Source organism: Talpa europaea (genome assembly GCF_964194135.1).
Source record: "Talpa europaea genome assembly, chromosome: 8".
Lineage (NCBI taxonomy): Eukaryota > Metazoa > Chordata > Mammalia > Eulipotyphla > Talpidae > Talpa > Talpa europaea.
In genome coordinates this window covers 4,681,776-4,691,826 of record NC_140075.1, presented here as the reverse complement: position 1 = coordinate 4,691,826, position 10,051 = coordinate 4,681,776, and the positions used below count along the sequence as shown (strand labels likewise).

Below are 10,051 nucleotides of genomic sequence, written 5' to 3'. Positions count from 1 at the left end.
ATTAAATTATTAACACATTTTTCTCATTTTACCAGACATGGGGCAATAGTTAAACCATAAAGTCACCATTAGTGCACGCTTGTCATCCTTAAATGTTGAATTAAATGCAGATTACAAATAATATTTAGAAAAATCTATGTAAAAAGCTATCTAAAACAATAGACTAAATCTTAAAAAAACATTTCTCAAGTGACCAGCAGGTGTTATGAAGGAACACCTTCATATTCTGAATTCTATACTTAAACCTTTTTTAACATAAATAATAACATTAAACTTCATAACTTTATGAGGTAGGCACAATTATCATCTCCATTTTATAGATGGGAAAATGATGCCCAGACAAGTTAGTTTTTCTTTCTCCTTCAATTTGCTGCAATTGACCAAAGCAACCCTAGAGAATTTTGGAAAGGTACGTAGCATAGTTGCAAAACCATTTCTGTACAAAATCCTAGATGCTTCTCAATAGTATTACAACTCCATTATCTCAACATTTGACAAAATGCACAAGTCTCACTGAAAAGTACTTTTGAAAAATTCCCATTGCAGCTTTTTAGTAAAAGAAATGAATGAGTGTGGTTTATGTACCCTCATAGCTTCTCCACGAATTCCAGCATGCACAGACAGTGAGCACTGTCGTGTGGTTCGAATGCTCTCCATGACCACGCATAATACTGCCTTTCTGTTGCTCCTTGACTGACGTATTAAGCTGTGGTCAAAATTAATTTTTCTAAAATAAAGAAAAGAGTCATTCACAAGAATCTATGACATCTAATTACAGTTATAATTAAGTACATATTTGATATAATGTGTTAACTTGGTCATGGTCCATCTTAACTAAAAGTAAATCAAGGCAGGCCTAATACAAATTAGAAAGTATATTCCAAAGACATTTAATAATCTTCCTCTCTATTTCTTAAAAACATGTTTATTATAGGACTTTGCATTCAGCATGTCTGCTGCAGCAGATTCCTATATTCTTTTAATCAAATAATTCAGCAATCAAATAATTCAGCAAATGTATTCAGAGCCAGAGTGATTGTGTGGAATAATTAAAATTTCTGCTTAAACCAAATGATTTTAGACTTCTACCTTTATCCAAAGTTTGGATATAATTTGTAGTATTTCAAACAAATCAAAACAAATTACTCTATTAAATATAACCTGAATGTTTTATTTACAGAGAACATTTCATTCTTTGTAATAAAGTTGATATAATTTATGTAATTAAAATAGTTAATGAAAACATTGGGATACATTAAGTACTATTATACTGACTGGGTAGTAATTTCCTTGAGTAATGTTGGTACTTCTACTTCATGTTTGGTTACTACACCAAATGAAGCTTTTACTGCAATGGAATCTGATCCAGAAACATTAATCCCAACATCATTGACAATATGGTTTCCTCACCTTCCATAAAGAGACACATCTGATTCATCTTCATAATTCAGTATTTGATAAGATGAAATACCTTTCAGAAAATGAAATTAATATTTTTAAATGTCTTGAATTTTCTAGTGTAGATCATATAAAATAGCATGTTAATTTACTATGCAAGACTTGATTACCTAAATATTAATGAAAAGATACCACTTCAAACCAAGATCAAAATAGCAAATCAATTAATTTAACAACAAAAATAAAAACCTGGAATACTTAAACGAAAATTCACTCAACAACTTTTTAAGCATCAAGATCCACTGGTGGGTTGAAAGAAAAACAAATGTTTAAGAGAAATAATTTGTCAAAATGCCCACTTATCTCTAACTATCCTGAAAATACATTTCAGTTTACCAATTATAATAGCTGAATCATAAAAAATAAACACATTATTTTCATATCATTTGACTCAATGAGATAGGTAAGACTAAATGATACCCCTATCTTACAGATGAAGAAATACATCAACTCATATTCTCAGTTCATTTGGCTAATACAATTTATAAAACAACTGAAATAAAATTATACAATGAATTATCTTATAAAATAGGTTTGAAGATTATTCAACCAATAAGATTTAATACTATATAAATGTTAGGCATTATTAATATTACACTACTATTGTAACAAAAGTTGGTTTTATAAGTGAGATATACAATATCACAAACATAAGTAGTGTTTACACAGCTATGTTTAGATTATAACAGAGCTGAATGAATAGTTACTACCAAGCAGATATTTAAACTTACCAGTTGAAATTTCTCTGTCTCCTAGAATAATATCTTTCAGTGTAAAAGGCGTGGAAGTAAATTTATATCTAGGAAGCAGAAAGCACTGCTTCTTTTTTACCACCAGACTTAGAGGTTGGTATCTGTCAGCCTCACTGAGACTTGGAACAGGAACTAATCTCCCTCCATCTCCAACTTGCTTGACAAAGCTCTTGGTAGCGGCAGCAAACATATTAATATGGTATCAAAATGTCATCAACTGCAACCCTCAGATAATAAATCCATATTTTCAAAGAAAATTAGGCACAAAACTAAATGTTGATTTTAAATATAATTATACACCTTAAAAGAAAGCATGGTTCCACCAAGTATTTTACAAGTGTACAATTCACAACACTGCCTCCCTTGCTGCACTCAGGTAATGAATTATAGATGAACGATGTAAAATGATATACTATTGATTAAAAAAAAAACTTCAATTTGGAATTTCAGTCTATAGCACAAAGGTATAAAGAGAAAAGAATTACTTCTAAAATACTACCACTGTCCTTGAGAGTGTCCCTGTTGATAGTGGTTTGCCAGTTTTGAGGGCACAATGCAATTTAGGGATTAATGTTAGCCCTGGACATCATGCTACCTTGGACCTAAGCCCAAAGGGAATTCCTTCTTTAACCAGTCATGCTAATTTTAGCAACAAGAAGTGCGGTTTTGAATCCTTCTGATATACAGTTCATTGAACATTTCATTCATTTTCCTTGTATGCACAAAATTAATGTAAAATGTAAATTCACAGCATTTTTTAAAACTACATGCAGATTTTTAGAAAATACGGAATAAAAGTCAAATTATATATACTGTATACTATGACTTAGGAGTTTCTTACTCTGAAGCCGATACACAGACATTTCTTTGAGATAGAGTCATGCTTGCATTTATTTTGTTTTTGTTTCATTATCTTACTTACTCAACCTTTAAAGAGAGCTATGTAAGGTTCTGCCTTCTTTTTAATGATTCTGCGGCTAAAAATAGATTTTAGCAAACGAATGTGAGTGATGAAATAGTGTATTGCTATATATAGTTATGTGGTTGTTAATATTTTGTTGTTTTTTTTATTTTTTTTTAAAGAGGCATGTATTTTTATTTATTTATTTATTTATTTTTTTGTTTGTACATGCACTGTGTACAGTCAGAAGCGCGGGAGGGTGAGAGAATTCACCAGAGCCAGAGAGGGGAGCAGAGCAGGCAGAAGGACTGAAGTACACTGCTGAGGGGAGCAGCGGGTGGCAGGAGAGGTCTGCGCACCATGTGGGACCCTCCTCTGGTGGCCGGGGAGCAGCCGGGGATCGAACCGGCACCGCAGAGGCCGCGGGCAGCTTCGCAACCCAGCGCTCAACCGCTGCGCCACTGGGGAGTTAATATTTTGAAAGAGTGGTTACATGGTACTTTCAGCAACGTAACAACATTGTCCATAGTAATTAATATACATACATTTGTAGAGGGAGTAGGAGGAAAAGCATAGACTTAATTCAAGATCCAAATAATATACTTTTTTTCATTTGCTTTTAAGTACCGGGGTTTAAGTACCATCAGGGTTCGTGAGTAACCATGGTTTTAAATAATGCCCCTAGGTACGCATTGTAGTATTGCGCAATCTCCCAGAACACGAAGAAAGCACAGGAGTCATTTTTACAAGTGGCTCGAGAAGCGACACATCCAATCTCTCTTTCTGAATACCACCAAAGGGGGTGCATCTCAAATGCCATTACAGCCCGCAACACAGGTGGGTAGATGCATTTCAACGGCAACCTGTCCACAGACAAGCCTTCCTTTACAACCTATCGTGCCTGCCTTGGGTTGGCGGGCCCAGCATTCACCCTGTCGCACAGCCTCGAAGACAATGGGCCCAGCTGCCAGGACAGGAGGGGGAACCCCCGACGTCGCCGCGAGTTCCTACAGGCTGGGCTCGTGGAGCAAAGCCCACTGCAGCCTTCAGGGACGACAGTCCCCGGAGCCTCCAACTTTGGAGCCCTAGGAGGCTCTTTAGCAATTTTGCGTTAGGAATTTTTAAATCTTTCTCTTAAGTGACGCAGCCCCCTCCCTAACACCACCATCAGCACCAACAACAAATAAAAATGTGAGGCTCAGTCAGGGCTCACAGATTCGTGCCTGCCCGACAAGCCTCTTTGCCGAGGACCAGCCTCCGGCAAAACGTGGTGTCAAGGGTTCCTGAAAGGATGAGACTGCCTCGGCGAAAAAGAAAGGGCTGAGGGAAAGGAAATGAGGAGACACCGACACTTGGTGAGGTGTTAGTATCTTCTGCCGAAAGACTCAGCAGGTCTTTATTTATTCATTACTAGTAATAATAATAACAAAATACATCATCATGTGTAAAGCATAAACAATTAGTATATTATGTTTCCCATAGACTACTGGCCCCTACAGGTCTCAGCCAGACAGCAGCTTTCAAGGTTAACAGATAATAAACCAAACGTAACATTAAAGCTACTTATTTTTTCATTTAGACAATTATTTAAAACAGTGGATAGCAGCCAGTGCATCCCTATCAGCTAAAGCCTAAGCATCAAAGGACTATTCTATTCACATGACCTTCAGCCGGAGACAAGCTGCTGTTCAGCTATCAGAACTTTTTCTACCTAGAAACTCCTTAACTCAAATAGCTTCATATTAAAAACTTTCCCAAGAAACTTCAAGAGAAAACAAAATAGAAGGACCTACTATGATTATTGTATTGTAATGCTTGTCAGGCATGCTCAATAAGTTGTCTTCCATTGTCAAGTAGGCCAAATCGTTTAATAATTAGTTTCTAATTTTCCATGTTGTTTATTTGCAATATACTGATGCATACAATATAGTGCCTAATGTACTTTTTTGGGAATTTTTTTCTTATTTATGACCAAGAACAAAAAGTGAAGGAATGTTAGAACTTCAACCTCACGGTGTGAGGCACAAGGAATCTTCAGCTCCACGGTGTGAGGCCCTTTGGCTTTGGCCCCACGGTGTGAGGCCCTATGGGCTTCGCTGCTTGCCAGTGTCTTATCTGGCTGGGGCATCAAGGCCTCCTGCAGCACCTCCCCCTTTTTTGTTTTTGGCCATCATTCGCATAGTTTGCAACTCAACACGTGTCTGATTGATAGCATGGAATAGCAATTTAATAAACAATGGGAAGAGTATCACTATAATTATGGTGACAAGCAAAACAACACCTAAAGTAATAAACGATGGGAACCAGGCGGCCTTAGTGGTATAATGTTGCAAGGAAGCCAGGAAGGAAGCAGCAACTTCTGCAGGTGTGGAGGAGGGGGCATGAGCTAAACTAATTGCCTTAATATCTTTCTGCAGAGCAGTAAGGTCCAGGGAAACGTTTGTATTATTCCAAACACCCAGTAATTGATTTTTGACATTATTCCAAGAAACAGAAGAAGAGTTATAAACATGTGGAGTGACACAAATCCATTTGTAATCAGAATGACATTTGGTAGTCAAATGCGTTTTTATGTGTTGAATTTGATTGCCAATATGTAAATGTGATTCCTCAAGAACAATTAAACGAGCTTCAAACTTATTATCAATGTGGTCTTGGATAATCAAAGCGTGTGTGATGTTACAAGACAAATCATTAACATGGGAGATAGTGTGAACTTGTTGCACGAGAGCAGTAGTAGAAACAGCAACAGAACTAATAATAACAATAAGTGCCGTAATACCCAGTATAAGTGCCGCTACAAACCTTTTGGAGCGACGCAGTCCCTGTCCCACAAGCTGAAGAGCATACAGTCCAATGTCATCATACCATGGCTGTTGTAAGCTTACAGGGAGCATGACATAAGGAGGTTGATGTAAGATAACAAAAGTAGCTTTAGACAATGAGCCAACAGAGGTAATACAGTTGGTGAGAATACAGCCCGTAAAATTAACATGAAAAGTATGGTGATGATAAGTAATGGTTAAATGTCCGGGGCCCTCAATGAGGAGGGCATGAGGGGGGCCCACACAAGCCCGCACGGTGACAGCATGAACAGAATGTCCAGGTCGGCGAAAAAGCACAGGTGAAGTGGCGGCAAGGAGGCGAAATAAGTCCGGGTATGCATGGGAACCATTCGAAGTGTTGATGATGTAGGTGGGAGTAATCCATCCCGCTAAATACCATCGAGTGATAGGTTCAAGGGGTGGGATGAGGCGATTCGACCGGTTGTAGATGAGTGCATCCTGCAGAAGAAACCTATAATCCTTGGGGACATTAGTGGCAGATGTAACTGCTCCAAAAACTGAAAAATCATAAATAGAAAGATTAGTTTGGTAAGGCTGGTAACAAATTCCTGCAGAAGGAAACCTACAATTATGCCAGGTGGGAAATCTGTGATTTGTGTTAATAATATTCTGGGAATTATCTGAGTTATAAATTGAACAGGCTGGGAGAGTGGAGGATACTGAAACTCGAGCTATGTTTTCATTAGTGCTGCAAGGACCAAGGAGAGATATAAGCAGTACCCATAAATCATGGTTAGGTCCGGAGGAGGAAGGCTTTGAAGTTACTGTCAAAAAATATTTATCGTTAATAGGTAGGCAGCCAGGTAGTTGAGACTTCATATAGACAGGACTGGATGTAAAACACATAGGAGGCGAATCCATGCATCCCTGAAAAGAAAAGTTATTAGTGCTTTTAAATAAAACAAAAGAGTCTGAATCTCCACCTAGTAAATCAGAATAATTAGTGAACACACGGGGCGAGGGAAATCCCCAAGGAGTAGGATGGAGAAAGGGGGGATCTGGGATGTAAGCCCAATAGGAAACAGAAGGCATGAGAGAAGCAGGAGAAGCTGGTGATATGCTGTATGAGAAGATTGCTAGCACAGCAAGGAACATAGTCTCCAGGGTGATGCGTGCATTTTGCTGCATAAGTAGCTGTTCAGAATTAGAGGCCAGATTTTTGAGCAAATTCCAATTGTCATGATGAGACGTCTTATGAACCCAAAGGTGGTGCAGGGAAGAGGACAATCTTCCAACAGGGGATCTGGAGTGATGACATCTTGGAGGAGGTGGGTGGTGTCCCAGAGGGCTGCACCTATGCATCTTGGAGCATGGGTTGTCTGATGGGGGGCGTGTCGGTGAAGGCTTTTGAGACATGATGTCGGATCAGTCTGTCAGGAATCCAAATCGGGCTGTCCGAATCCTGTGGAAAGATACAAGCATAGCCTCTCCCATTTGCTAATAACACATCAGGGCCTTTCCATGTTCCGGAAAGGAGATCTTTCCACATAACTTGAGGTTTGGGGGCCACTTGGTCAGGGTCCCAATGTCTATTAACTGGTGACAATCCTTGAGAATAACAATTTAAATAATTGATGACAAACATTGCATGAGTTAAAATATGATGAGCCGAACTATGTTTAAAATCAGATTGTTGTAGTTTATATATCTGAGACTTTAAAGTCTGGTGGGCTCTTTCAACAATAGCTTGCCCTTGTGGATTATAAGGAATTCCTGTAGAATGAGCAATTTGAAATGAAGCACAAAATTTCTTAAAGGCAGAGGATGTATATACAGGAGCATTGTCAGTTTTAATAGCACGAGGTTTGCCTGCGTAGGCAAAACAAAACATTAGGTGTTGAGAGACATCTTTAAAAGCTTCTCCTGTCCGGGCAGTAGCCATAATAACATGAGAAAATCTATCTATGGAAACATGGACAAAACTGAGTCTCCCAAAACTAGTAACATGAATGACATCCATTTGCCAGAGATCATTTGGTCTGAGGCCTCGTGGGTTCACCCCCATCGGAAGTGAAGGGTGAGTGGTGGGGCAAGCCGAGCATTTGCGAACAATTTCTCGGGCTGTTTCTCGAGTCAGATGAAATTGTTTCCGCAATGAAGCGGCATTTTGGTGATGAAGGGAATGATCAGTAATTGCCTCCTGTACTGTGAATACTGCTGCTCGAGTCAACAAATCGGCCAGTTCATTCCCTCGAGCTAGAGGACCTGGTAATTTAGAATGACCACGAATATGGCCAACATACACTCTGGATGTCCTAGATCTTATTAAAGTTTGCAGCTCCAATAGCTGTGGAGGAATGGTAGTCTTAGCATCAGCAATTACAGCAGTCTTAATATCAGGAAATAATCTGGTTACATATTGGGAATCAGTAAAAAGGTTAAATGGCTGATTTTGTAAAATTTTAAATACTGTGAGAACTGCAAATAATTCAGTTTTTTGGGCTGAGGTTTCTGTTGTCTGGATGGACTCTGGTATGTCATTGATAACGAAAGCAGCTCTACTGTTGGAGGAGCCATCCGTAAACACAAGTGCAGCAGGTTCTGGCAAAGGCACAGTGCTAACAATGGTTGGAAAAATAAAAGCCTGTTTCTTAAAGAAATGAAGCACAGGGTCGGGAGGCAAATGAAACTTTATTTCACCCGAAAAAGATTGCAGGGCTATTTGCCAGTCATCACTTAAACTAAGCAAGTCATTAAGTTGTTCTTTCTTGTAAGGTAAAACAAGAACAGGAAATTCTCGGCCAAAAAGCTCAACGCTCCTATGCTTTCCTTTAACAATTAACGCAGCCACTTGGGAAGCATAGGGACAAACAACCTTCTTTGCAGTAACTGGTAAATGTAACCATTCCAGTGGCCCCTTTTGCCACAAAACACCTGTTGGTGTGTGTGGGGTGACCAAAATTATGAACTCCCAAGGCTTAGTATAATCTAGCCGCAACAGTTGTTGATTGTTGAGGGCATCATTGACCTTTTGTAAGGCTAGTGTAGCCACAGGTGTTAATTGCCTAGAGGAGTTAGGATTAGAATCACCTTTTTTTTTATTTATTTTTATTTATTTATTTATTTATTTTATTTTTTTTTAAATAATAAATTTTATTTTTATATTCCCCCATACAATTGCAAACGCCCCATTCTGACCCCAATCCTTCCCCTCCCGCCCCCCACCCCCCAAAAAGTGTCTCTGGTTCACAGTTTTTTGTTGATTTTGATTTTTACTTTCTTATATTCATTTTCCTGGTCCCTTATTTAAGTTTTCTAGAGTCCTGATATGAGTGAGACCATCCGGTATTTGTCTTATTCTTTTTGGCTTATTTCGCTGAGCATGATCCCTTCCAATGCCATCCATGTTGCTGCAAATTGCATGTGTTTATCTTTTTTGAATGCTGAGTAATATTCCATGGTATATATGTACCACATCTTCTTGATCCAGTCATCTATTTTTGGGCATTTGGGTTGTTTCCAAAGCTTAGCTATTGTAAACAGTGCTGCTATAAACATAGGGGTGCAGGTGCTCTTTGGAATTGATGTTTCTGTGTCCTTTGGGTAAATACCTAGCAGTGGAATTGCTGGATCATATGGAAGCTCTATGTTTAGTAGGTCAAGAAATCTCCACACAGCTCTCCATAGTGGTTGGACCAGTTTGCACTCCCACCAACAGTGCAGGAGAGTTCCTTTTTTCTCCACACCCTCACCAACATTTGTTGTTGCTAATTTTTTTAATATGTGCCATTCTCACTGGTGTGAGATGGTATCTCATGGTAGTTTTGATTTGCATTTCCCTGATTACAAGTGATGTTGAACATTTTTTCATATGTCTGTTGGCCATTTGCATTTCCTCTTCAGAGAAGTTTCTTTTTAGCTCTTCTGCCCATTTTTTTGACTGGATTATTTTATTTGTTGTTGCTGAGTCTCATCAGCTCTTTGCAGATTTTTGTGATCAGTCCTTTATCATTAGTGTTGGGTGCAAAAATGTTCTCCCAGTTGGTGGGGTTTCTCTTTGTTTTTGTTATTGTCTCTTTTGCTGTGCAGAAGCTCCTTAGAATCACCTTTTAACACATCAAACACGGGGAGTGAAGACGTGGCTCCTCACAGCC

General features: G+C 38.7%; 1 pseudogene across 1 annotated transcript; it reads right to left on the bottom strand.

Annotated features, from left to right (window-relative positions):
* Positions 1-283: 283 nt before the first annotated feature.
* Positions 284-2,400, bottom strand: LOC311176173 (pejvakin-like; annotated as a pseudogene). The gene is made up of 4 exons: positions 2,190-2,400; positions 1,276-1,471; positions 586-727; positions 284-391 (listed from the first exon to the last, which is right to left on the bottom strand). The product of its transcript is annotated as a pejvakin-like (transcript).
* Between the last annotated feature and the right edge of the window lie 7,651 nt (positions 2,401-10,051).